A 26,764-nucleotide genomic window follows, 5' to 3' on the forward strand; every position below is an offset into this window, starting at 1 on the left:
TCTATAAAACCTGCTTTTTTAAAGAACTAGATTAATATCTTTATAAGGCAAACAACTTTTTTTGTGTTTAATTGTCGAAACAAGATATAAACATGTTACCTTAAATTTGGCTTATTTTGCTTACAATTAGCAGTAACTGTCCATTTACTTATTTGTTGCAGTGCTTTTTTCTTATTATTAGCAAACCCATTGGATATCCAGATATCCAATTATTTATTAAAAGCTTTTAGCTAAATACATGCTGTCTGTAACTATTAAAATTGGCTCTTTATCCATCAGTTTATTTGACAGCAAATTCTTGGACACTTATTTCAGCATATTACACAGTATGAACCCCTAAAGGAAATCTCCATTGTTTAATAATGGAGAAATTAGGGACAAATTTACTTTTCCCTCTTCCTATACCTGCAGAATGTATCTTCTGAGGATTAGGATTTTTAATAGCTGCCCTGTCAGTATAATATACTGCTGTGTACAAAGTTAAATCATATTTTTGGAGTACTTGTATTTTATTTAGCAGAGGCTGTGTTCAGAAGTTTCAGGGCCACAACACAACAGTGTGCGGACAAGCGCAGAGAATACCTGCCTCCTGGGGTCTTTGGCAAGGAAAACTTGTTTTTTGCTTTTTTTTCTTAAAGAGCATGGGCACCCGTGGGCTCTTCTTGCCTCAGCTCCTACCTTACTTGATACAGGGAACACGGGGTTAAAATGCAGCCTTCACTCTTTCTTGTCTCCTCCCATGTGCTGTGCTGCTTTGAAAAGCTGCAGTTACTCACTGAGCACTGGTCTTGGTGCAGAGGTTCTTTGGATTCTGCAGAAAACCTCACTTCCCCAGAACAGCGTCTCTCCTGGCAGTGCTGGTCAGCTCAGACCCCACAGTGGCTGGTTGGCTATGGGTCTTGGCCATCCTGACTCAGATGATTGTTTCCTCCTCTGCTACATGGTGAAGGGAGGCCGCTCTGCAGCCACTGCTCGCACTCGCCCCAGTTCAGCAACCGGTAGGAGCAAAGTTTAAAACCTCTAATGTACTTTGTAATTGTTTTAAGGTTTTAGGAGCTGAGGTATTTAGAAGTTTTTCTCTAAACTCTGCAGTTAAACCACGACCTTCCTTAATAATATTAAAACCAAGAAATACAACTTCTTTTGCTATTTCTGACTTTTAAAGAATCAACATACCCACTCTTTAATAAGATTTTAAGCACTTGTTCTAGTGTAAATAAATGTTGTTCTGTTACATTAGAAAAATATATGTCATTCACATAAATCTCTACACCTGGTATTTCTTTTAATATATCCACTACATCAGCAATAAATAATGCTGGACTATTAATGAAACCTTGAGTTATACTTGTTCACACTAATTGTTTTCCTTCCCATGTTTAGAGAGGTTAGAACTTTTAACAGTATTATTTTTATATTCCTTAAATGGTAGTTTAATAGTAAGTTTTACTTCACAATATGTTAGTTTAATCCAGGGAACAAGCTTTGCAGCTATTCAAGTATAGTCTAATTCTATGGGGATGACTTGCCCTGTAAGGTTATGACCATCCACTTTAAAGCTTAAAATAGTACATAGGCATTTTTTGTTTACCATGAATAGTTTGTATTTCCTCATAAACTATTGGATCATCATCATTTAGAAATTCTTTTGGGAAACAAGAAACCTCTGCCACTGTTTCATAATGTTCTTTAAATATTTTGCCCCTGTGCTGGACTTGAATTTCTATCATGAGATGAAGTAGGAGAGGGAGGTTAATGTACTTGGTGCACTAAGTGCACAGATCTATTATTTCCTCCTGAACTTCAGGGCTGTGAATAACTTTGAACTCCTCTGTCTTTTGACTGGTCTTGTTGTGGTTGTTATTGTTCCTGATGTTCTCATTGTCTATAGGGATTTGGAGAGATTCCTTTGGTTTACTAAACAATTGAGGATGATTTACATTGGGTCTCAGATTATAGTGTCTCAGTTGTCTCTGAGGACCTTCTCCATGATTCTGAGGTTGTTGATGATTTTGGCCTTGTGATCCTTCTTTGTCCTGTTTTCCTCTATTACCTCCAAAGTTCCCTCTATTTCTAGGAATTGGGGGTGCTTGTGGAGATTGCAGAAGATGTTGGGACAAATGAGAGGATCTGAAGCCTCCTTTATTTTGATTCCCTGTTTGTTGTTGTCTCTTCCATTGGCTCCCTATAGATTAGAACATTGTTGAGACTCTGGTGGACATTGCATGGGGTGTCCAAGAAAGCTAAGCCCAAGGATTTGAAATACTTCAGTGACAATTTCAGAAAAAGCACTTGCTTTAACATTATCATCTGGAAATATATCTAATTGGGCTTGAACAGCAACTACTGCTGCTTGCTCTGGAGAAAGTGGTTGAATTATTCTACTAACTAGGGTATAGTCATCATTAGAGAACACCATCCCCATAGTAAATGCCACTATAACACCATCAGAACTAGCAATATCTTTTAACATAGTGATCAAATGAGGTAATGCTAAAGTTCCATAAGCTCTTTGATAAATAGCAGCTATGGTACTATTCCAATCCTGTGCTTCTTGGCCTCTGAAATGCAATGTGGTATGTAAAGCTAATAAAGCATAAACAACCCATTTTCACATGGGTCCATTGTTAATAGGCCTTACACCTTCTATGGCCTGTTACATTTCATACAAAGCCACAATGCTATGGCCTGGGGGTCATTAGGTGTAGCTCCTACAACAGCTTGAAGATGATTCACAGGCAAGGCTAATGCCCCAGGTTGAGGTTGTACAATAACCTGTGACTAAAGGGGAGGATTTTGTGACTGAGGTGCCCCCAGAGCTTGCCACTGTTGAAATCTACATATTATCTCTCTCAGAAGTGCTTTTTCTTCTTGTATCTGCTGGTTATTTAATAGTACTAATTCAGCCATTGTTATGGGTAGGAAATGATGGCTTAAATCATCCCCTGGCAGCCAATGACCCATATATAATAGTCCATGTCAATATGCTCCAGTTAAAAATGGTACATCTCCAAATTTAGTCATTAATTTTGCATAAGAAACATTCAGTAAAATATCTAGTTAAATCAACAGGTCCAGGTGCAGGTGTATAGGTTCGTTGTGGTAAAGGCTGTCTGTTTCCATCCTGAAGATCAATTTGAATCCTAACAAACCTGGTGCCTACTTCCCATGGCTCTGCCTCAACTCTTACAGTAAGAATATCTTGATGCCCTGGAGTCCTAGCTCCTGACAGTCGTATTAACACTTGTAATCCTGCAACATCTAAATTTTGAGGTTGAATCATTATTTTAGATGGTGCATAAAGACCCTAGGGAAAATTAACCAAGGTACAAAATCAAAATTATTCTTGTCTTGAGCTCCACATTGGGTGCCAATTGTCATGGGTTCATCTCTTTAGACCTCAAAGCTATGGTCTCTGTTAGAAAAGGCCTGAGCCTAATCAGGTCATGATTCAATGGGTTTGGGCTTCTTTCAAGCAACCTCCCACTCAATTGAGAGTATAGGGACAAACAATAGTTTAAAAGTAAAGACAACTCAACATAAGAATTCATCTTTAACACATTTTTACTAAAAGGAGCACTTAAGGAAAAAGGAACAAGTTTACAATGTGAAAAATAATTGCTACATTGCCAAACCTGGGAGCCCCCACTCCTCTGGATGCAGCTGGAAATGAGATCAGAGAGCTCCTCCTTGTTTCAGTCACAGAGAATTTAAAGCATTTTGAGTTACATTCCTTTTTAGTTTAGATATAACATACTTTTACTTGTTTAAGGTCTAAAAATTAAGAAAGGATAACTATTACTTGTTTTAACTTCTTAATATAGCTTTCTTATTTTATTTTATTGATTAGTTTAGCCATTACATCATATTGAAGAACATACATTTGATTAGGACTGTATTCAGCTTTGCTACATTATTTATGATTTCTCTATGATGAAAGTAACAGCTGCAGCCCATCCTGTTTTCACAGAGAGCTAAGGCTGTTGGAATGCAAAGCATCATAAATGGATTGGCTTTAAAAAGGGGGTTTATTTGATTACACAGTTACAGTCTTTAGGCTATAAAGTTCCCAAGGCAATGCACCAGAAATTGGGTATGTTCACTGGAGGATGGCCAATGGCATTCAGAAAACCTGTTAGCTGGGAAGGCACGTGGCTGGCATCTGCACCAAGTTCTGGTTTCAAAATGGCTTTCTCCCAGGATGCTGCTCTCTAGGCTGCAGTTCCTCTTCAAAGTTTCACTCTCAGTTGTTCTTGGGGCGTTTACCCTCTTTTAGCTTCTCTGGAGCAGAAGTCTGCTTTCAATGGCTGTCTTCAAACTATCTCTCATCTGCAGCAACTCTCTCAGACTCTGTGCATTCTTCAAAGTGTCCCACTTGGCTGTAGCAAGCTCACGCCTTCTTTCTGAGCTTTTATAGGGCTGCAGTGAACTAATCAAGGCTCACATTGAAAGGGCAGGGCCGGGCTTCCAGGGAAATTATCTAATCAGAGTTATCGCCTACATTTGGTTGGGTCACATCTCCATGGAAACACTCAAGCAAAGAATTACAATCTAATAGGTCTGCCCACACAAGACTGCATCAAAGATAATGGAATTTAGGGGGACATAATATATTCACACTGACACACATTCAATCAAATCATATTCTATTTTTACATTAAATGATGCTTCATGAACACGAAAGTTTCAAGATCAAAGGAGGGTATTCACAGCATTATCTAAGACTTAGCCTTGAATGCCTATAAAACTCCACTAAAAATATTTTTACTAATTAAGCTATGATTTCTGTAATAGCAATAAAACATACTTTTACCTGTATAAAGTCTAAAAATTAAAAAAGGATTACTATTACTTGTTTTAACTTGTTAATATAGCTTTCTCATTTTATTTTATTGATTAGTTTAGCCATTACATCATATTGAAGAAGATATACTTGATTAGAACTGTATTCAACCTTGCTACATTATTTATGATTTCTCTATGATGAAAGTAATAGCTGCAGCCCATCCTGTTTTCACAGAGGACTAGATGATTGCATGTTATATATCTAAGGAGGCTGAGAGGGCCCTTCTGTTTTCTTGAAAATATTCACAGTTCTTTTAACTATTTAACATCTCTTTCAACATAATTTTCTAATGTGGAACTTAAAGGGTTTGAATCATCTGTCCCAGTTATTATAGTAAGGCCTTTCCATATTCTATCATTTCGAAATTGTACTTGAGTGTTTTTACGTAAAAATTCTGTTAAATATGCTTCTATATCAGAAGGAATAACTGGTTCTTCGCTAACAGAACAGAAAACGTCAGGTGGTATGTGAGAGCAGCATAGAGAGAAGGAGTCAGCATCCTCATTATTAGATTCCTCAGCATAGATATTATCCTGCAACAAAGGGCTGAGTTGCAGCATACAGCTGTAAGAAAAGCTCCCCAAATTACCCAGCTGGTGCCCCTTCCCCACCGGCAGAGCAGGCTGAGTTGGAAAACTTCACTGTGGGAAAAAGAAGTAGGCTTCCTTGAGTGAGGGAAAGTAACTCAACCAAGCTGCAATTGTGGTTTAATTAACAAATTTGGACTGCTGAATATAAGTTACAAGCACAGATAAACCTGGAACAAGCAGGAAAGGAAACTGGAATTATCTCCCACAGACAGGAGGTGGGGCTGACAGAAAAAACATACATACATAAATAAAAATAGAGTCTTTTGGAGTTGACTGAACTCAGAATACTGGAAAAGGGTCATGTTTCAAGTAAAGGGGCACACAGAAATGGGTACCAACTCCAGCTCTTGGCTGGTGAACTGGAAGACTGGGGACTGGCTCTGAAAAAGGGACTTATTTCTTTTTTTCATTTTTTTCTCTCACTCTAAGTAGCTCATTAGAGAAAGACTCAGGCATTTTCAGTTGTCAGCACTGACCCAGGCAAGAGTGGAGTTAAGATAGTCAGAGAGTCAAAAGAAAATCTCATGTATAGGAGATAATTCCCTTAAGGGCTTATCTTCCCTAAGAAAAGGTGGGGCAGGGCCCAGATGAAGTACTGCCCTAACTCAGAGATCTCAGACTCCAGGGCCTAGGAACAAAAAAGCAGAAACAGCTTAAGCTTGTCTTCTGAAACCCTCAGGCCCTGGGCACCACAGGGTCCACTGAGAGTTAAAGGCACCATACATCTTTATGTCAGTGGGGAACTGCAGGATGACAAGTGCCACATGCTGGCAGGATAGGAAAAGCAGAGTCTAGAGGCTCTAGACTCTGCAGGATGACAAGTGTCACATGCTGGCAGGATAGGAAAAGCAGAGTCTAGAGGAAAGTCTGACAATCTTCTGGGTCTCACCCCCAGGGAAATCTGATACTGATTGCAACCTCTTCCTGAGACCTGACAATCTGGTCTGGGAAAATCTGATTGGGGTAATCAAGGAAACCAGATGCCTAGAAAACAAAAAATAATGAATCACACTAGGGAACATGAAGATATGGCCCAGTCAAAGGAACAAACATACATTTCAAATGAGATACAGGGGTTGAGACAACTAATTAAAGGTCTTCAAACAGATACACTAAATCAGGTCAAAAATCAAATCAATGAGTTGAGGGAAGATATGGTAAAAGAGACGAAGGATATAAAGAAAACATTGAGTGAACATATGGAAGAAATCAAAAGTTTGAAAAAACAATTTGCATAACTTATGGAAATGAAAGGCACAATGGAAGAGATGAAAAACACAATGGAGACATACAACAGCAGATTTGAAGATGCACAAGAAAGGATTCATGAAATAGAGGAAAATACATCTGAAATTCTACACACAAAAGGACATATAAGGAAAAGAATGGAAAAATATGAGCAGGGTTTCAGGGAATTGAAGAACAACATGAAGCACATGAATATACATGTCATGGGTGTCCCAGAAGGAGAAGACAAGGGAAAAGGGGCAGAAAGAATAATGGAGGAAATAATCACTGAAAGTTTCCCATTTCTTATGAGAGACATAAAATTAAAGATCCAGGAAGTACAGTGTACCCCAAACAAAATAGATCCAAATAGACCTACTCCAAGACACTTATTAATCAGATTGTGTTCTAGTTTGCTAATGATGCCAGAATGCAAAACACCAGAAATGGATTGGCTTTTATAAAAGGGGGTTTATTAGGTTACACAGTTATAGTCTGAATGCCATAGTGTCCCAGGTAACACATCAACAATCGAGTAGCTTCACTATAGGATGGCCAATGGTGTCTGGGAAACCTGTTAGCTGGGAAGGCACATGGGGGGTGTCTGCTCTGGTGTTCTTGTTTCAAAATGGCTTCCTCCCAGGATGTTCCTCTCTAGGCTTCAGCTTCTCCCCAAAATCTCACTCTCATTTGCTCTTGGGATGTTTGTCCTCTCTTAGCTTCTCTGGAGAAAAAGTCTGCTTTCAAAGGCCATCTCCAGATTGCCTCTGTAAACTGCAGTTCCTCTCTCAGCTCCTGTGCATTCTTCAAAGTGTTCCTCTAGGCTGTAGCAAGCTTGTTCCTTCCGTCTGAGCTTATATAATGCTCTAAGAAACTAATCAAAGCCCATGCTGAATGGGTGGGGCCACAGCTCCATGGGAACTATCCAATCAGTCATCACCTACAGTTGGGTGGGTTGCATCTCCATAGAAACCCTCAAAGAATTACAATCTAATCAACACTAATACATCTGCTGACACAAGATTACATCAAAGATAATAACATTTTGGAGGGACATAATACATTCATACTGGCACAGATTGTCAAATGCAAACACAAAGAGAGAATTCTGAAAGCAGCAGGAGAAAAGTGATCCATAACATACAAAGGAAGCTCGATAAGACACAACTAATGTTTGAACATTTTCATTACTGCAAAAAAGAATAAGAATAAAAATTAAAGTAAAAATGAATACCCAAAACATCCCATCCCCCATTCCTCCATATGACTTTTATTTCAATTCACTAGCAATGAATAATCTGGAGGATGTGGAGAAATAGAAACACTGATTCATTGCTGGTAGAAATGTATAATGGTGCAGCTACTGTGAAAAAAAGCTTGGCAGTTCCTCAAAATTTTAAACACAGAATTACAGTATCACCCAATATTTCCACTGTTAGGTATATGTCCAAATGAATTGAAAGCCAGTGTCAAAAAAACACTTGTACATAAATGTTCACAGCAGGATTATCCACAACAGTCAAAAGCTGGAAACAGCAAAATATTCATCAATGGATGAATGGATAAGCAAAATATCCATCAATAGATGAATGGATAAGCAAAAAAGGAATAAAGTTCTGATACATGCTATGTAAGTGAACTCTGAAAAATTTATGCTAACTGTAAGAAGCCACACAAAAGGACACATTTAGTATGATCCAGTTTATATGAAATATCTAGAATAGGTAAACCCAGAGAGGCAGAGAGCAGATTAGTTGATGTCAGGGTCTGGATAGAGAGACAAATGGAGAATGACTGCCTAAGGGGTAATGGGTTTCCTTGTGGGTTGTAAAAATGTTGTGTAACTAAAAGTTATAATTGTCCAATACCGTGAATGTACTAACTGCCACAAAATTGTACACTTCAAAATAGTGAATTTCATTCTATGTGAATTTCACCTCAAAAAAAAAAATTAGTGAAACATGTGCTATCCCTTGATCCAACAATACTCTGCTTTGGTATATAATCTCTATAAAAGAATACAAGAATGTTCATTGAAGTTTTGTTCACAATAGTAAAAAACTAGAAAGAACCAAAATGTACTTCAACAACATAATAGATAAACAAATTGTGGGATATTCATATTGACTGCAAGGAAGCAGTAAGAAAGAACAAACTATTGATACATCCAACAACATGGATGAAGCTCAAAAATACATTGAGTTAAAGACAGCAGACAAAAAATGTATATATACTGTATGATCAATTTATTTGAGGTTCAGAAATAAGGGAAACCAATCTCTGATAATAGAAGTCAGAATAGTGATTAGAAGGTTAGAAGAGTGATTTCTGATAGTAGGATGGAAAACAAAGGAGTTTTCTGTTGTGATGGAAATGTTCAAGACCTTGATCTGGTTTGTAGTTACACAGATGTTAACATATAAAATCTCATTGAGCTATACACTTAAGATTTGTTGCAGTACCAGTTGGACCAATTTCCCCCCATCAAATCTCATGGATGTAAAGGTATCAATAAGGAAAGAATAGATAAAGATGTCAGGTGTAGAGTCTAGCAGCCCCAATAGGAGAAACATAACAAAGATCACTGGGATTCTGCATCAAAACCTTTCCATCTATAGCAGAAAATTCTACATCATTCAAAATACAATTATTGCACCTTGGTAGAAACTGATCATTGGGCATCAAGTAACAATAAAACCAGAATTGCACATCACACCCACCAAGTCGTAAGTTAGAGTGGTCTCAGCAACTACCCATAATATAAAGAATTTGGAATATCTTAGGTCAAGAGCAGGTGCAGAGGGTAAAATAAGCTGAATGAACAGGTGGCCCAGAACCCCTTACCACCTATATCCCTGATGCCTCTTTCTTAACTTATATACATGTGTTCTATGGATTCCATAAAACTAGCTGACAATCTGTTGAAGAAAAGTTCATGGATGTTTTGTCTAGATATATTTATGTAATATTTTGGCCACTCAGGCATGACCCTAAAAGGTAATTGGTGAAGGAATACACCTCCTTGTCCATGGCTTTAGACAATACATCTAGTCATCCACTTTGTGGACAGAGAATTGGCCTAAGGTGAGAATACACATGGACTCCTGGGAAACAGAAAATTGTTTTACTTGATGTTCAGGAGCCTTGAAGGAGCAAGTTTGGAAGATCAGGGGAATGGAGTCATAGAGAAGAGACATGGGAGTGATACAAATATAAGGACTTTTGACTCCCACATTAATGCTAACCAGAGACATCCATTGCTGAAGAGGAATTAAATAGGTACAGAATGACTCAACCAATAGATGTCAGCCAGCCTCTCCTCTTGGCCACACAGCAACACACTGAGTACACAAATGCAGTAGCCATGTTGGCAGAGATGGAAGCTTTGCACGAATCCAACAGTATGTACTCACCAAGGCTACTCTACATACTTCCTCTGCTGAACATTTGACTGCCACAAGCAGAGAACATTGCTGTGCCCTTGATATTGTAGTGAACCTCAAGGAGTCCAATAAGCCAGTTAGTAACTTGTTGATCACATTAAGAATCCTTCCATCATGGAAAAGAAAATGATTTATTCTGCCTGCATTTGATATATATTCTCTTCCACATATGCATTTCCCTTTCCTGTCTGCAGTACCCCTCTTGGAGGACTCTTAGCATATCTGATTTACTGACATGATCCCATATGATGTCACCTCAATCCAATAGACTCCCTTCACAGAAAAGGAAGTAAAATGGGCACTTGCCCAAGAGATCTTGGTTCCAACAGATACAATTTCACTTAGAATTTGTTAACATGGCAAAATATTGGAATGGCCACTTGAAAACACATTTAAGGCAAAAGATTGTTGACAGCATCCTTCAGGATTGGAATGCTATACTCCAAGATGTAGAATATATCTTGATAGCAGTGTACACCTACCCTCATAGGTAGAATATATGGATCCATCCCAAGCCTCATGTTCTAGTTTGCTAATGCTGCTGAAATGCAAAACACCAGAAATGGATTGGCTTTTATAAAAGGAGTTTATTTGGTTATGCCGTTACAGTCTTAAGGCCATAAATTGTACATCAACAATAGGGTACCTTCACTGGAGGATGGCCAATGGCATCCAGAAAACCTCTGTTAGCTAGGAAGGCATGTGGTCAGTGTCTGCTCCAAGTTCCGGTTTCAAAATGGCTTTCTCCCAGGATGGTCCTCTCTGGGCTTCAGTTCCTCAAAAATGTCACTCTTAGTTGCTCGTGGGACATTTGTCCTCTGTTAGCTTCTAGAGCAAAAGTCTGTTGTCAAAGGCCATCTCCAAAATGTCTCTTTAAGCTTAAGCTCCTCTCTCAGTTCCAGTGCATTCTTCCAAGTGTCTCTCTTGGCTGTAGCTCCTCTTCAAAACATCACTCACAGCTGCACTGAGTTCCTTCTGTTTGTCAGCTCATTCATATGGCTCCACTGATCAAGGCCCACCCTGAATGGGTGGGGCCACGCCTCTGTGGAAATATCTCATCAGAATTATCACCTACAGTTGGGTGGGGCCCATTTCCATGCAAACAACCTAATCCAAATGTTCCAACTTAATCCCCACTAATATGTCTGCCCCACAAGATTACATCAAAGAATGTGGCTTTTTCTGGGGGACATGATACATTCAAACCAGCACGCCTTAATATGGGTTGAAAATGCTGGAGCTGGCCCTCTGATATAAAAGAGTAATATCCTCCCCTGAAGATACCATAAAGGAAAAATTCTCAAATGGAAATTTTGCTCAGCCCTAAGACTTCCTGCATTCCTCTGCCAAAGAGATTAACAACCCCAGGGGATGTGTGAAATGAATCCCCAACATGAATGCCTTTACCATCTCCAGATCTGTGCCGATAAATGAAGGGTCTGAGTTGCTGTTTAGATGCTTAAATGGTTTAAGGTCATTGAATAAAAATTCATTCTTCTACCAGCTTCAGAGTAGTTGGGAAGCCAGACTATATTAAAAGAAAAGTGGCTGCAGGACTTAATGTGAAGGTTCTATTTCACTGTAGAACAATAACCTGCCATGGATCTTTGCCTCTTCCAAGGCCCTACTAGATGTTTGGGAGCTGGAATAATGTAAAGATTCATTACACTGAAACTAATTCCTGTGCTTAGGCAGCTGTAATATTCATGCATTCTCAGGGGTATGACTTTTTATATGTATATCCTTTTAGTTGTGAAGATATTACCTGTTCTTTTAGCGATTAATGATCTCTCTTGCTCTCTTGGTGTCTTTCTCCCTGAAAGAGACAGGAATAGACTAGGACAGTCAATGCTCTGCCCTCTCAGAACAATGGCAATTGTGTTCTTCACTTTTCTCCAGGGAGCATGATGGTGCCACTGGGACCTATTTTCTTGTGCTCTGCACAGAGCCCTCAGGATTATAGGGAAGTGTCCTGTGGAGATGATGAATTAATAATGTCTTCCCCCTCAAAAGCAACATGAAAGGCAGAGATCCTCCCTTAGCAGTTCTCAGAGGATCAGCAAGGCTTCCAGCACCATCAGTAAATTCAGCCACACAGTAGAAATGTTTGCTTCTCTGATTTATTGGGGTCCTTATACAACAGTCATTTTTAACTACACAGATTTCCTAATTGTCTTTGCCTGTGAGCTCTGGTCAAAGCTATTTTAAAATCATTTTCATTACCTATGTGTTTTTTACCATCACACTCTAATATCATGTAAGAAACATACATTTTTGTTGTCTGTTAATACTCAGAATCCACTCATTGATAGTCTTAGGTAATAGAATGAACTGAGTAAAATATGGTTAGACTCAGTAAAATATGGTTAGACTATGTTTAAGGTAAAGAAATATGAATTCAACTAGCTTCCTGGTAACCATTTAATATTAAACAAAGGGGGGTCACCACTTCTTTATAAAACACTGGGCTTGATTAAACTGTCATGTAGCGGGATATCAACTTACTGTTGGAATGGTGATAGGAGATTCTAATGAAAATGGATGGTTTTTTTAATGTTCTTGCCATTTAGATTTATAATTATATATGCATTTAAACTGAAGACTAGTGCTCATCCCTGCCCTCTCCAAATAAGATGATTTTACCTAAAAAATGGGAATCAAATTTAAGAAAGAAGGGCAACGTGATGTTCATGCTTAAATTTTAATGGTGGAATGATAGCATTAGAAGGATGCTTTAGTAAAGTCTCCCTGAGAATTCAGGAAACCCTTCAGCACCTTTGCTCATGGGATCATCTGGCTATTGCCAATGCCCTGCAAGACCACTGCCCAAAATTGTGCCTTCTAGAGCATTACTCAATATTGAGTTACTGATCTTGATTGTTTCTCAAGATAAATCTCTTAGTCACTTACATGGATGCTCATTTAAATATTAATTGTGAACAACTAAATAAGAAAAATTGAGAAGTTTTAGGCTGAAAACAAGTCTTTACACTAGATTTATTGTAGAGCTCTCTGCTGAGGAGCTAAGGAGCCATGCAGGAGTGGAAACTGTTGAGATAAGCAGGTAAGAGGGGAAGGGCCTATGATATTGAGAAGATGAATTATGTTTCTAATCCTAGAAGAACCTATCCATGATGAAACATCTAACATGAGATTAGATCTATTGCTGTTTGAATGCTTTGCCTACATCTCCGTTAGGATCTGTTGTTCACAAACAGAGTACAATTCAATCTAATAAAACAAAAAAAAAAAGCAACTTATTATAAAGATAAAGAAAAGCTGTGTTAGACTAGCTTGTAACAAGTCATCTAATTTAGAAATTCAGTCTCTTTAAAAAAAGGATATAATTTTCAGCAAACAGAAACATGCATGTGTGTATTAATTTTTAAAGTTTCCCAATCAAATTTTTACATGTTCATTAAAAACAGGAAACTCACTGCAGGTGTTTCTGAATGCTTCCACCCTCCACAAAAAAAGTGTCAAACAAATTAACAGAAATCCATTTTTAAACACTTTTCTTAAACCATGAATACTAACTCAATTTCCTCTCTTGTGGAAAGATGGCAGACAATCAGATCTTTGTCACAGAGTTCATCCTACTGGGATTTCCCTTTTGGCCCAAGGATTCAGATGCTGCTCTTTGGGATATTCTCCCTGTCCTATGCCTTCACCTGGTGAGGTTTTATTGGGGCTCATCTCCCTGGACTCCAGACAGCACACCCCCATGTACTTCTTCCCCTCACATTTGGCTCTTGTTGACATAGCCTATGCCTGCAACATGGTGCCCCAGATGCTGGTAAACATTCTGAATCCAGCCAAGCCCATCCCCTTTGTTGGCTGCATAACACAGACCTTTCTCTTCATGAGTTTTGCTCACATAGAATGCCTTCTCCGGGTGGTGATATCCTATGATTGGTGTGTGGCCATATGTAATGCTTTCCAATATTTTCCCATCATGAACTGGAGGGTCTGCATCATTCTGGCAGTGACTTTCTGATTTTAGGAATTTTCTTGGCCTTGGTATTTGTAGTTTTACTCCTGCCACTAGCATTCTGTGAGACCCAGAAAATCAATCATCTTTTCTGTCAAATTATTACTGTTCTCAGACTTGCCTGTGCAGGCATCCACATTAATGAGATGATGGTCATGGTTATAGTGGTTTCTGTGCTGGTGGGACCCTTCTCCTCAATTGTGATATCTTATATCATATTCTATATGCCATTCTAAGGACCAAGTCAGGGTAATATCTCCAGAAAGCCTTTTCCACCTGCTCCTCCCGCCTGTGTGTGATTGGAATCTTTCATGGCACAACCATTATCATGTATGTTGGACCCAGATATGACAACAAAAAGGGGCAGAAAAAAATATCCCCTCCTATTTCACAACCTTTTTGATTCCATGTTCAACATTTTGATCTATATCTGAGAAATTCAGAAGTCAAAAATGCTAGGAAAAGAGCTAGTTTCATAAAAAGATAATGGCATCAAGGTTGAAGTAGTTGTGGTGGTTGGTTTCATGTGTCAGCTTGGCCAGGTGATGATGCCCAGTTGTCTGGTCAAGCAAACACTGGCCTCACTTACTGAAAGAACATTTCATGGAATTAAATCATCACTAAGTTGATTGCATCTATGGCTGATTACATCTAGAATCAGCTAAGGGGTCTGTCTTCTGCAAGGAGAACATTTAATCAGTCAGTTGAAGTCCTTAAAAGAAGAAGTGATGAAATCAGCAGTCAGAAGAGGGAATTTCCATCCCTACTTCAGCCAGCCAGACTCTCCTAGAGAATTCTTTGAAAATCTTCATCAGAGTTACAGGCTTCTAGCCTGCCCTATGGAATTTGAACTCATGCATCCCCGTAATTGCATGAGACACTTTTATAAAATCTCATCTTTACACTTATCTTCTGTCATTTCTGTTTCCCTAGAGAACACTGACCATACAACTTTGGTACTGGGAGTGGTTCTTGAGAAACAGAATCTTAAAAATGGGTTTTGCTATTGGTTTTCCATTCTGATTAGATTCAAAGGCACTAATGACTCTATTTCCAGTGATCAAGATGGCATTGACAGTCCATGGCATGAGTTGACAATAGAGATATGCAAAATATGACCATTTGATTCTGCTAATCATATGCTTATAAGAGGCAAGGCTCTGGGTGACAGTGTTTCTGATACCTTAACAGAGTTTTCTGCAGTTCAAAATTATAATGATGCTGGCTGGATTTCCTGGATATGCTGGATACAGTTATAAAGGAAAAGGAAGTGCTGAAGGCTTCAAATTTGCAACTTAAGCACCATACAAAAGATGTACACATTTCAATGCTTGCCCTAAAAGAAATCCTCATTTCCTGTGGCCACAGACCTGAGATCTCTGAATACCAGACCCAGAGTCTCATTATGTAAGTAGCAGATTTACAACATAAACTAACTTCTCCACCTTAGGGTGTCTGCTGTTAAGGCAAAGTCATTGATTGGAAAGGAGCCGGGTCCCAAAAATTTGGATGGGAACATATGAGTTGATAATGTTAGCAGTGGGGATATTGAAACCCTACATTTTGCTGACTCTTTCCAAAATAAACCTGTAATGGCCTGCCCTGAGGAAACATCTGCTCTACCTCAAGCTGCACTGAGGAATTAGGCACCCAGTCTGCAGCCTGCCCTCAGGAGACAGCTACCAGACTTCCAGTCTGCCTTGAGAAAACAGCTTCTTGTCCTCCAGTCTGCCTTGAGGTGTCTGCAATCCAACCTCCACCTGAAGAGATAAACCCTTCACTGCCTGCTAAACCTGTAATCACCTCCACTGGGGAAACAGCCCTCACTCTTCTGTCTGAAGATACTAATCATGTTTTGTCAGATGAAACTGCAAAGGAATGCCTGGAAATATTTTGCTTGAAAGACACTTCTAATTCTTTTCATGTCCTACCCTCAACACCACTCTTTCCTTCAAGATCTATAACTAGACTAAAGTCCCAACAGGCCCTGAAAGGTGAGGTACAAAGCATGACCCATCAGGAGGTATGCTCTACTCCAAAAGGGCTGTATAAGTTTTCCAATTTATATAGATAGAAATAAGGGGAATATGTGTGGGAATGGATATTAAGAGTATGGGATAATAGTGGGAGGAATGTAAAGCTGAATCAGGCTTAAATTATTGATATGGCCCTACTAAGTAGAGATTTTGCATTCAGCATTGAAGCTCAAGGGGTGAGAAAGTGTGCTGCAATGTGTTTGGTTGATTGGCTGAAACATGGATCAAAAGATGGCCAATATTACCTGAGGTCAAGAAATCAGAACTGCCCTGATATAACACAGATGAGGTGATCCAAAAGCCTAAAATGATTGGAATGTTAGAATGGATTTTTCTTGGAAGACCTGCTCACATATCCCAGGAATGTCCACACTAGGACTGTAAGGAATAAATTTGTGAGACTAACTCTAACATCCCTGAAGAACTCTGGTTCACCCTTCTCTGTAACTCAGATATTAATGTGGGAACTGCTGACACTGAGCTGAAATCCTTAAACACAATATTAATGATCTGATCCTGAGTTGGGACAAGGAACGTGGCTGCAGTTAATTGCCAAAGACAAAGTGGGTGTGGCTATCATAATGTACAGCAGACTCAAAGAAGCAGTCAAAATAATCTGACTCACAGAGACCTAAGGCATTGGCTAGTAGATCGTCAGGTGCCTAGAAGCAAAATAGATGGGCAGTCTACTCAAATCTTGTTTGATCTGTATAAGCAGAAGAGTTTTAGGTCAAGTGAACAAAAGTCTAAACTGAATTACAAAAACAGAGCCATGGCCCCTTAATCAATATCCAGACTTAAAACAGCTTACAGACCCAGAGCCCCTTGAATGAGGGTAAGGCCATGTCCCCTTTGGGAAGGACCCTATTACACTTCCAAAAATTTACACTGTTATTCTTCCTCCCAGCCTTCCCCAAGGAGTCCTACAGACTTTCACAAGGGTAACTGTGCATTGGGGAAAAGGAAATGATATTTGGGGAATTATTAGATACTGGCTTAGAAGTGACATTAATTCCAGGAGACCCAAAACATTACTCTGATCTACCAGTCAGAGTAGGTGATTATGAAGGTCAGGTGATTGATGGAGTTTTAGTTCAGGTCCATCTCACAGTGGGGAAAGTGGTATTCTGGAGCCTTTCTGTGGTTATTCCCCAATTCTAGAAAGCATAATTGGAATAGACATACACAGCAATTTATAGAATCCCCACATTGTTTCCCTGACACAAGGAGTGAGGGCTATTATGGTAGGAAAGGCCAAATGGAAGCCACTAGAACAGTCCCTGCCTAGAAAATAATAAATGAGAAGCAATACTGGATTTCTGGAGGGATTGCAGAGATTAATACCACTCTCAAGGACTTAAAGGATGCGAGGATGGTGATTCCCATCACATCACCATTTGACTCTCCTGTTTGGCCTGTGCAGAAAACAGATGGATCTTGAAGGATGATAGTAGATTATCACAAAATTAACCAGATGGTGACTCCAGTTGCAGCTGCTATTCCAGATGTGGTATCATTGCTTGAGCAAATCAACCTGGTATACACCTATTTATCTGGCAAATGCCTTATTCTCAATAGCTGTTACTAAGGACCATCAGAAACTGTTTGCTTTCAGCTGATAAGACCACAGTATACCTTCACTGTCCTACCACAAGGGTATATCAGCTCACCAGCCCTATGTCATAATCTTGTCTGCAGGGACCTTGATTTTTTCTCCCTCCCACAAGACATCACACTAGTCCATTATATTGATATTTCATGTTGACTGGACCTGATGAGCAAGAAGTAGCAACTATTCTAGACTTGTTGTAAGGCATTTGCATATCAGAGGATGGGAGAGAAATTCTACAAAACACAGGGTCCTTCCACCTCCATGAAATTTCTAGGTGTCCAGTGATGTGGGGCACATTGAGATATCCCTTCTAAGATGAAGGATAAGCTGTTGCATCTGACCCCCTCCCCCCCCCCCCCCATGACCAGAAAAGAGGCACAATGCCTGGTTGGCCTCTTTGGATTTTGGAGACAACATATTCCTCAATTATGTGTGCTATTCCAGTCCATCTTCTGAGTAAACAGAAAAGCTTCTAGTTTTGAGTGGGGACTGGAATAAGAGTAGGCTCTGTGTCAGGTCCAGGCTGCTCTGTAGACTGCTCTGCCATTTGGACCACATGGTCCAGCACATCCAATGGTGCTGGAAGTGTCAGTGGCAAATAGAGATGCTGTCTGGAGACTTTGGCAGGCCCCTATAGTAGAAGAATCACAACAGAGGCCCTTAGGATTTTGGATAAAGCCTTGCCATCCTCTGCAGATAACTACTTTCCTTTTGAGAAATAGCTTTGGCCTGCTACTGGGCCTTAGTAGAGACCAAACACTTAACCATGGGCTACCAATTCACCATGAGAACTGAGTTGCCTATCATGAGCTAGGTGTAGTCTGACCTACTAAGCCATAAAGTTGGGTGTGCACAGCAGCACTCCATTATAAAATGGAAATTGTATATATGAGACAGGGCTCAAGTGGGTCCTGAAAGTACAAATAAGCTACACGAGGAAGTGGCCCAAATGCCCATGGTCTTCATTCCTGCCACATTACTTTCTCCTTCCCAGCCCAGAGCTCTAGTCTCTTGGGGAGTTTCTTACAGTCAGTTGACTGAAGAAGATGAAATTCAGGCCTGGTTTACAGATGGTTCTGCACAATATGCATGTAGCACCCAAAAGTGGACAGCTGTAGCACTCCAGCCTCTTTATGGGACATCTATGAAGTACAGTGGTGAGGGGAAATCCTCCCAGTGGGTGGAACTTTGAGCAGTGCACTTGGTTGTTCATTTTGCTTGGAAGGAGAACTGGCCAGAGGTGCATCTGTACACTGGTTCATGGGCTGTTGCTAACTAATGGTTTGGCTGAATGATCAAGGACTTGGAAGGAACATGATTGGAAATTTGGTGACGCAGAAATCTGAGAAAGAGGTATGTGGATAGACCTTTCTGACTGCACAAAAAGACATGAGGATATTTGTGTCCCACATGAATGCTCACCAGAGGGTGACTTCAGCAGAGGAAGGTTTTAATAACCAAGTGGATAAAATGACCCATTTGGTGGATGAAAGTCAGCCTCTTTCCCCATCCACTCCTGTCATTGCCCAATGGTCTCATGAACAAAGTGGTCATGGCGGTAGGGATGGAGGTTATTCATGGGCTCAGCAACATGGACTTCCACTCAACAAGGCTGACCTGGCTACAGCCAATCTGCTAGCAGCAGAGACCCACACTCAGTCCTCCATATGGTACCATTCCCCAAGGTTATCAGACTGCTACCCGGTGGCAGGTTGATTACATTGAACTACTTGCATCATGGAAGGGGCAGCAATTTGTTCTAACTGGGATATGTGTTTACCATCCCTATCAGCAATATTTCTGCCAAAACTACCATCCATGGCTTACATAATGCTATATCCACCACCATGGTATTCCACACAACATTCCTTCTGGTCAGAGAACCCACTTCCACACCAAATGAATTGTGGGTATTAGCACATGCTCATGGAATTCTCTGGCCTTACCATGTTCCCCATCATCCAGAAGCAGATGGGTGGATAGAACAGTGGAATGGCCATTTGAAGACTCAATTGCAGTACCAACTTAATGGCAATACCTTGCAGGGTGAGGCAGTGTTCTCCAGGAAGCTGTGCATGCTCTGAATCAGTGTCCACTCCATGGTGATGTTTCTCCCATAGCCAGGTGCAGGAATCAAGGGGTAGAAATGGGAGTGGCACCACTGACTATTTCCCCTAGTGATCCACGATAAAAATTTTTGCTTCCTGTCCCTGTAAACTTAAGCTCTGCTGGTCTACAGGTCTTAGTTCCAAAAGGAGGAGTGTTCCCACCAGGACACACGACAATTCCATTGAACTGGAATGTAAGGCTGCCACTTTGCCATTTTGGGCTTCTCATGCCTATGAATCTACAGGCAAAGAAAGGGATTAGTGTACTGGTTAGGGTGACTGATCCTGACTATCAAGGGAAAACACGACTGCAACAATATGATGGGAGTAAAGAAGAGTTTTCCTGGAATATAGGAGATCCCCTAGGGCATCTTTCAGTATTACCATGCACTCTGATTAAAGTCAATGGAAAACTGCAACTCAATCCAGGCAGGACTATCAATGGTCCAGAAACTTCAGGAATGAAGGTTTGGATCACCCCATCAGCCTAAGAACCATGGCAAGCCAAGGTGCTTGCTGAAGGTAATGGGAACATGGAATGAGTAGAGGAAGAAGGTAATGATAAATATGAATTATGAGCATGTAACCAGTTACAGAAATAATGACTGTAATGGTATGAATATTTCTTCCTTGTTTCCTTATGAGTAAGTCTGTATTTGTACATAAAACAAATATCTCTATCTTATCCCCTTATCATATGACATAAATTGTATTGTTCACATCATAGTATTTAAGTTATAGGATTTAAGTTTAAGAGTGAATATTACCCAAGGACTTGCACCCTATTCTGGAGAGATTTGGTGTTTCTGGACAATTGAGTATTATTCCCTGAAAAGGGATTATTCCTTGTTGACATTATTCCCTGTTGATTATAATAATCCCTGTTGATTATTCCCTGTTGACATTATTCCAGTTGACATTATTCCCTGAAAAGGGATTTTAAAAGTATTAACTAAAGTCAACTCTGTTTGACAATTGTTGTATATTAGATGCCTCACTTTAGCACTCACCATTCATATTCAAATAATGGATGTGAAAATTTCTTAAAGAAGAAATCTATTTGAATTTTTAAGCCAGTGTATTCCAAACTTTTATGACCACATACAATTGTTTTCGTAACTCTAAGCAGTTTCCTGGAACTGGAGATCTTGATCCTAATTGACTCTTTCGAATGCTTCCTGTATTCACCTTCTAGACACAATTTTTTTTCCCTGCAAGGTGACCTCTGAAGGAATGTGGGTCTGAACGAGAACCGAGGATCAGCTTGTGAGAATCTGTGCTGTGTTTGGATACAGAAAGTGAAGGTCACTGTCTCCACTCTTCAATGCTGTGTCACCTGGAGATAGCAAATCCAACCCACCCCTGCCCCAAGAGATGTCAGCATTCCTAGAAAAGCTTCATGGGATGGCATCATTCAATTAGACAATCTTGTAGATTTGGGATTAAGAAAAAATTCCTCTGTTCGCCCATTGCATGAAATAGATCCAATTTTTCTGCCACATGGGCTTTAAAGAAAAAAAAAAAAAGTTTCTCACTTGAACCTGGAAAGAATTGCAAAACCCACCACCAATATAGTGTGTAAGCTTTAAATGGTTTCCCAGTTGTTGTGTTTAAGAAAAAGAGACATGGGAGACATTCTAGAAGAAAATGTTCCTAGGAACAGAAATGTGATGAATATGATGGCTAAAAATGGAAATGAATAAAGGATAAAGTGTTCAAGGTACTACTTAGTAGGTCATTTGAAGATTAAGTTAAAAAATAAAATTCATTGGTTATTCATTCAATGGGTATCTCAAACTATTGCTTTACAAAGAGGAATTTCCTGACTTTCTCTCTCTAGAACTCTATGTAGCACTCCATGTGCATGAGTATAATGTCAAGAGACAAAGGATTAAATGGGATGTTTATAGAGTTACAAAGATTTCTTCCAAATGAAGGAAAAGAAAAAGAACATTATGGGCAAGCTCTATAGTGGCTAATGCATAGACAAGATTTTATTTATTATTCATTTTCTTCTCCTTGGAAAAAAATTAATATTGTTTTTTAAAAGAAGCTATACAAATTAAATGAATATCTTTTACAAATTGTATTTTAAACCATTATTTTTGCTTTAGTCAGGTCTCTGTTACTTGAAAAACAATACATCCTGGAGATCATAGACTTTTAAGCACAGTTATAGGAATGTTTTCTTTGTAAATTAAATCCTCCAGTAAATTGAAGGAAAAGGTTCAATACATTCAAGACTTAGTGGAATTAACACTGAGAATAAGGATTTGGAGGGATTATGTGAAACTTCTTAATTGAACCAAAGTGTTTTATATTATTGAAACTATACCATTATTTCAATAAAGCAATGAGCTGTTTTTAGAGTTAATATGTAGTTCTTAATAAAGGTTTATACTTAATTGAGTCTGAAAAAGCATACCAATCTCTCTTAGCTTAACATTTCAATGGGAATTCTAACTGATTCTGATCATGGAATCCTGTTAATAGTCTAAATATCAATATTTATCTGATATGGGTCTTCATCTGGAATCTATAGAGACTAAAGGATTCCTTGGTGGTCCTCAGTGGCTCAATGGATCCCTGAAATTGTAAGCAAAATTCTCTGTTAATTTGCACTGTTTTTGGTCCAGAAAAGAGAATGACAAGGAAATCCCTAGCACAGCTAATAAAGAGATCCATGACTTCATGAAAAGTTAAGAGCCATTGATGTAATGAAAGTATTTTATTTTTTTTCTCCTTAGGATAGTCAATGCAAGCCCTGACTTTATTTAAAATATTTTAAAATATTTTAAAAAGTAAAATATTTTAAAATATTTTAAAAAGTAAAAAGGAAAGTCAGAAAGGAAAGAAAACTAACTTTTCTTCATGTGAACTTTAGAAGTTGCCTGGTCCTCAGCATTGTAGGTCAGAAACGAGCTTTCTAGAGTTCACCCAGGATTGGTCAGTATTGAGAGAACTGACTGAACCTCACAAAACTGACAAGACATTCATGGATGACCCAGATGCCAATTTCAAACTTTATACTGGGGTGTATTTTTTCCTAGTGAAAGGAATGCATATACCCATTGTAAGATGTCCCAGTTCTCTTTTCAAAAATCTGACAAATGAATAAGAAATGAGAAATGGCTCAAGGAGCCTCGAATCATTGCAAATTGAATTGAATGATATTGAGGGATATTTCCTCAAAGCTATAGAAGAAAATATCCCCCAAATAGATCACAACTTTGGTCATAAGAACACAGGTATCTACCACCTGAAGTTTGTACGTCTTGGGCAGTGTTCAATAAGCTCTAACAAATTCTGTTCCTTTATTTCTCCATTTTCAAGATTCCAAGTGAACCATTGATCTGCTGACATTTAACTCATAATTACTCCATAAATACAATTAATAACACTTTAAAATTGTTATTTTCCATCAGTTACATACATGTTAGTACTTTCTGAACGTACGTTTACTCTTGACTTGGAAATTTATATCATCATTAAAAGCCAATATTTTGCAAGCCAGGTCTTTAGGTAATTTGGTTTGGGAAATGTTTAAATGTATCCATATGTTGATTTCCACTTATTGTGCTTTCAAATGAATATTAAATCCAAATTCTGTTGGACTTCACTGCATTTACCAGCATAAAAGCAAATTGAAATAAAATGAGACATTTTAAAAACTGCCAAATTCTGGTGAATAATGTAAATATTTGAGAATGTATTTAATGCTATTGAGAGCTGTCTGTGTTATGTGTGTTATTTTTTATTTCTATGTTTTGTATATACTAATATTTTTCCAGGAGCACAGTCCACAATTTAAAAGCTGCATTAGTTTGATATGTAATAGAAATCATACATTTTGAGGGAAGGCATTTTCCTAAGTTAAAGTTTGTTTAACATCATAAAATTTTATATTTAATTTCTGATTGTCTTACTTTTCTACCCTTACACCTGAAAAATGACTCTTTCTGTTTGTCATAAGATGTTGAATATAGAAATTCACATCACAAAACTTGTTTTTTCTGGTTTCACAGGGTTTTTGTCCTATATGGCAGTTTCCTGATGTCAACATTTCTGCAGATTTCCTGAATCATAAAAACAGAGCAAAAGAAAAAATGTTGCAATATTTATACATTGCCTGCCATACGCCAGAATTTTAATGTAATCAGGGGTCATTTTTTTAATCCTTAAATGTGTGTTTCTTCTCATAGCAGATGTGTAACGCTGTAGAACAGGCATGCATGTTCTTAAAAATTTGATAACATGTGTCAGATCTTTTCCAAGTTTTTGCCATAATCCCAGTAGGTCAGAGGTCTCACTGTAAAGAACTAATCAGTTTGTACATTGCACAGTGGCTTGATGTGGGCATTCAAACCCTCCTATGTCTAGTAAAAGAAAGAAATATAAATACGTATCAGAACACTGTAGGCAAAAAATATCCACACCCTCCCCAGAGAGGCAGGAACCTTCTAGGGGAAGCTGCCTTGGAGTGAGTCCCTCCTCTTCTCCCCTGGGAGCACAGACTCAGAATCTCCGCACTCCAGAACACAGATTACAGAACACTTCCAACTGCAGACCTTCATTGGTGGTTTGTACCGTCGAAAACTCTACTTGAGACAAGCTCTAATCATCCCCACTGGGACACTTCGGCCCATCTTTGGACTCTCCTGTCTTCTCTGCCTCCCTAACCAGCTCTTGGTATTATTATCTCAAGAGCTCTGAATTATTTGAAATGAGCTGATTTTTTCAGGGTTCTGGGCTTCTGATTCACTATTTTTTCAACTCTGCTGCAGTACAAGGGACCCAGATTCCATTAGGGAGAAGCTGAGCTACAGATGTTTATACCAGGAGCTTATTCATTGTCACTTGCTCTGCTTCCTTACAGATTCACCTGAACCATCTGGAGATTTGAGAACTAGGACAGTGGTGGAATCACTCAGATCAAATAAAGAGCAAATATCTGGGGACTATAATGAGTGATGTTGTCTCAGAGGTGTGCTCTGTGGTTGTCTGTGCTTCCTAATTGTGCATCCTGCTGGGGATGAGAATAGATATAAAAACAGAGAACTACTTTGTCTCTTTTATCCAGAGGATTTGGGCATGCACCGTGTCTCACAACTGCCACTCCAATGAACTCTCAAGTACAGCCAACCAAGCTGTGGCCATTAGAACATGAAACCACATTTTCTGAGGGTTCTGGCACATTTTCCATCAGAAACATAGGCATGGCTTCCACAATTTCCACGGAAGCTCCCAGAGGAAGCTGGTGCTTTTTCCTTCTGAGATCTTTGAGTCCAAATATGAGAGCTAACCAAGTTGTCTTCTTTTATTTTACCACAAATTCTAGTTAGACATATAGTATCTAGTCTTTTATTGACTATTATTCTGTTAATGCCACTCTTTATTTAACCGTTGGAAAGGGAAGTAAATATTCTCTATTAATGCTAAACATGTATGCTCATCATTAATATTCTATATGAATAGTTCCAGGGAAAAGCATGCAAAATTAGATGCAAATTTTATGGACAATTTATTTACAGAGGTTAAGGATTTGGTTATCAATTTTTACATTGGTGCAGAAACATTAATATGATGTAGATTTGTTTTGGAAAGATATTACTGAAAAATTAAGAAATTTCCTTATTATGGATTTAATTTCATTATATATAATAATTTTCCTACCCAAAGGAAATTATAGTAGGATATATTATGGAGTGATGTTATGTTTCAGGAATTCTAATGTATATTAGTTCTTCTATAAATTATATATTTGATTCTTGTTAGCACAGCCACGATGCCTACTAAATCTAAAAGAACATATTTATTACAATGGAATTGAAGCCAAATGCATACTAAATCTGTCTTATGTTTATCTTTCAGTAAATACAGCATGAAGGACAGTGTCAGGAACCTAAAATTTACTCAGGAAATATGTGTAAACATTAGATTTTCTTTACTATGAAGGAAAGTTTTTTAGTGGCAACTCACTCCATACAACACCTGCAAGACAGTGTACCAGATGCTGGTAAACCTCCTGAATCAAGCCAATTCCACCTTCTTTGCTGGCTGCATAACATAGAACTGTCTCTCAAGTTTTGCTGTAACAGAATGCCTTCTCCTGTTCATGATCTGTATGTGGCCATCTGCCACTCTCTCTGATATTCTGCCATCATGAGCTGGAGAGTCTACAGCACCCTGACAGTAACTTCCTGGGCATGTGGCTCCCTCCTAGCCCTGGTCCATGTGAGACTCATCCTGAGGCTGCCCTTCTGTGGGCCTCATGAAATCATCCACTTCTCCTGTGAATCCCTCTGTCTTCAGGCTGGCCTGTGCTGACGCCTGGCTCAGCTGACTCATCAACTTCATTGCCTGTGTGTTTATCTTAGTGGGGCCTCTGCTTGGTGCTCATCTCCTACACCCTCATCCTTGTTGCCATCTTGAGGACCCAGTCGGAGGAGAAATGCAGAAAAGCCTTCTCCACCTGCTCCACCCACCTCTTCCTGATCCAGCTCTTCTTTGGCAGCTCCATTATCATGTACTTGGCCCCCAAATTCCAACATCCTGAGAAGCAACAGAAGATGCTTTTCCCATTTTACAATCTTTTCAACCCTATGCCAAACACTCTGATCTAGAGCCCGAGGAACTCAGAGGTGAAGGTTCCCTGAGGAGAGCAGTGTGCAAGTAGAGTCATACCTAGTTCATGGGACATTTAAATCACCAGCCTAAGTAGCCTCCTGGAGACTTGGGGCTGATTAGGGTCTGATTACTGCTAGAAAGTTCCCTGCTGCCTTCTTATCTGTACCTTCATGACCCAAGTGCCACCCTCTCCACTTCCTTTGCAGGAAAATTTGTTAGCTTTGTGCATTCATAGACTTTTTATCAGATGTGATTTTATCATATATCAATTAATTTTCTATTTT

At 39.1% G+C, this 26,764-nt stretch overlaps 2 pseudogenes; both read left to right on the plus strand.

The window, feature by feature from the left end:
* Positions 1–739: 739 nt before the first annotated feature.
* Positions 740–26,549, plus strand: LOC119534841 (annotated as a pseudogene).
* Positions 13,554–14,500, plus strand: LOC119535260 (annotated as a pseudogene).
* Positions 26,550–26,764: the final 215 nt, after the last annotated feature.

The sequence above is a fragment of the Choloepus didactylus genome, chromosome 5 (assembly GCF_015220235.1).
Source record: "Choloepus didactylus isolate mChoDid1 chromosome 5, mChoDid1.pri, whole genome shotgun sequence".
Taxonomy (NCBI): Eukaryota; Metazoa; Chordata; class Mammalia; order Pilosa; family Megalonychidae; genus Choloepus; species Choloepus didactylus.